Source organism: Cebus imitator, unplaced genomic scaffold (genome assembly GCF_001604975.1).
Source record: "Cebus imitator isolate Cc_AM_T3 unplaced genomic scaffold, Cebus_imitator-1.0 Scaffold196, whole genome shotgun sequence".
In the NCBI taxonomy this organism is placed as follows: Eukaryota; Metazoa; Chordata; class Mammalia; order Primates; family Cebidae; genus Cebus; species Cebus imitator.
In genome coordinates, this window is record NW_016107511.1 from 1,587,131 (window position 1) to 1,590,044 (window position 2,914).

Genomic DNA, 2,914 nt, shown 5'->3' on the forward strand with positions numbered 1-2,914 from the left:
GTTGGCCAGGCTGGTCTTGAACTCCTGACCTCAGGTGATCCACCCACCTTGGCCTCTCAAAGTGCTAGGATTGTGAGCCACCACACCTAGCCGATTGATTTCTTATATGCATTAAAAACGTCTTAAAGTCTTTTTTGACTTTTCTTGATGACTTCCCATGCAAATGTCTATGTCACTCCTACCACTAACAGCCTGAAGTCCATGGTGGAGCTGCTATTTTATTTCTCACATGTCACTAGTCCTTCATTTTCATAGTTACAGGAAGGGGCAATAGCTGAAGGTGCACTGACTCACTACGTAACTGTCTTATTTTCACCTGCTGGTTTTTCTTCTTCCAGCTGCATAGTGTTCACATTATGTTCTTACTTTCTTGCCACTGCTTCTGATTGAACCTCTGGCCCCTTTATGACAGCACTGATAACTCAAGGAGGAGCCTGGCTAGATGCTGTTGAGTAGATGCTGATAGTCTCAATTCAGGTGTACCATAGGCTGCTAAAACAGGGGTAAGGCCGGGCGCGGTGGCTCACGCCTGTAATCCCAGGACTTTGGGAGGCTGAAGTGGGTGGGTCACGAGGTAAAGAGATCGAGACCATCCTGGTCAACATGGAGAAACCCCGTCTCTACTAAAAATACAAAAAATTAGCCGGGTATGGTGGCGTGCGCCTGTAATCCCAGCTACTCGGGAGGCTGGGGCAGGAGAATTGCTTGAACCTGGGAGGCAGAGGTTGCGGTGAGCTGAGATCGCGTCATTATACTCCAGCCTGGATAACAACAGGGAAATTCTGTCTCAAGGAAAAAACAAAAAAAAAAACAGAGGTAAGTGCTCTCATAGCCAATGGGATGGCAACAATGTTAATGCTTCCTGATCCAGTCAAATCTGACTTTGTTTGCAGTTGACACTGTGCAAGCTGTGTAGCTGGGATGGTAATAATTTTGGCAGGCTGCATGGTGATTTTGTTTGTTTTCAGTAAAAGCTAGCATCACGGCAAGGCTTATCTCAATGACTACCGTAGGAGAGGTCACTGTTTTTGGACTAGTGCTGGTTATTGATGGTGCACCTGCATTCACTGACTGAACTGCCACAGTTGACGTCTTCTAACCCAACAATGTCATTTCAACAACTACCTGCACTGCCACACGAACTGTCCTTGGAGCTGCTGTTGCTGATATAGATGCAGTGCTGGCTGGAAACCTGGGTGAAGCATCATGGCCAGGGGAAGGGCTATTCACAACTCCAGCTACAGCCTTCTCTGCCTGGAGAAGTTTATAGGTGATGAATTTTGCCACCAGAAACAGGATGCTGCTTTCAGGAGACTTTACGTAGACAGTGGTACTCATCTAATGATTTTTCATTAGTAGCTCCTGCTAAATCTTTGTTACAGATTTAATTTCTTTTTTTTTTTTCTTTTTCTTTTGTCTAGTATAAATGAATCGAGATAAACCAGTAAAATCATAATGTATTATCTATTTTACACATTACTGGAGGTAGTTTGCTGATATTTTATTTAGGGTTTTTGTATTTGCCTGAGACTAGCGTGAAAGTTCTTATTTTTGTGTAACTTCCTGGCTCTATCAATCTATGTTAGCATCTTTTTTTTTTCTTTTTTTTTTAATTGCATTTTAGGTTCTGGGGTACATGTGAAGAACATGCAAGATTGTTGCATAGGTACACATGTGGCAGGGTGATTTGCTGCAGGTTTCATTTCTATCATCATCTATGACCACTATGTATTGGGGCATGTCCTTGAACTGATATACAAGCCTCTATCCTTCAAGCTTTGCAAGAATACCCCTTTGATAACAGTATCTCAGAGCTCGTTCCATAGTTTCACAGTTCACATCTGGTTTGAACAAAACCATATGCTTTTCCCAAAGCTTAGAGACAGCCCTTGAATCCACCAGTTTGAATATGCCTTGTTCTCTCTGGATCCATTTAATACACTGGGGACAAGTATATCTTGAAGTAGATCTAAAAGAAACTCCCACAAATAGACTGTGTTTCCTTTTCCTTCTCTCAGTTTCCTTTTTATACCTAACTCAGGAGACCCACGGGAAATTGGTGAGTGTTGGGTCTTTGCTTTATGGCCAACTTTTTTCTTTTTCTTTGGTTCATGGCTATGTGGTGATGCAGGAATAGGAGAGGTATGTATTGGTTCAGACTCCTCCGTTGACACCTCTACCAGTTTCTGTAATGACATCTGGCCTCATAGCAGCATGGATAAATTCAGGATTTCTTGAATCCCTCAAATAGGTAGGAGATTCCATGTGAAACAGGGCTTCAGCAGCTTCGATTGTCTTTTGGAGTCATATTCAGAATAATCTTGCGCAGGCCAATGTCCTAAAACATTTCTGCAGTTTTCCTCTAGTAGTTTCACAATTTGGGGTCTTATATTTATGTCTTTAACCCATTTTGAGTTTGTTTTTCTGTCTGGTGAAGAACAGAAGTCCAGTTTCATTCTTCTGTGTGTGCATATCCCATTATCCAAGGACCATTTGCTGAAGAATCTGTCCTGTTTGCAATGTGTGCTCTTGGCACTTTGTCAAAAATCAACTGGCTGTAGGTGCACGGAGTTGTTTGTGGGCTTTCTGTCCTGTCCCTTTTGTCTATTTGTCTTTCTTTATGCTAATGCCATCCTGTTTAGGTTATTATAGCTTTGTAGTATATTGTGTATTTTGAAATCAGACAGTATGATGCTTCGAGCTTTCTTTTTTTTTTCTTCTCCAGAATGCTTTGGCTGTTTGGGTCTTTTGTGGTTCCATATGAGTTTTAGGATTGTTTTTCCTATCTCTGTGAAGAATGTCACTGGTATTTTCATAAAGATTTCATTGAATCTATAGATAGCTTTGGGTAGTACTGGCGTCTTTAAAATGTTAGTTTTTCTTTTCTTTCTTTTTTATTTTTTTTAATTTGGAC

At 41.4% G+C, this 2,914-nt stretch overlaps 1 pseudogene; it reads right to left on the reverse strand.

Moving 5' to 3' along the window:
• Nucleotides 1-218: 218 nt before the first annotated feature.
• Nucleotides 219-2,289, reverse strand: LOC108317015 (annotated as a pseudogene).
• Nucleotides 2,290-2,914: the final 625 nt, after the last annotated feature.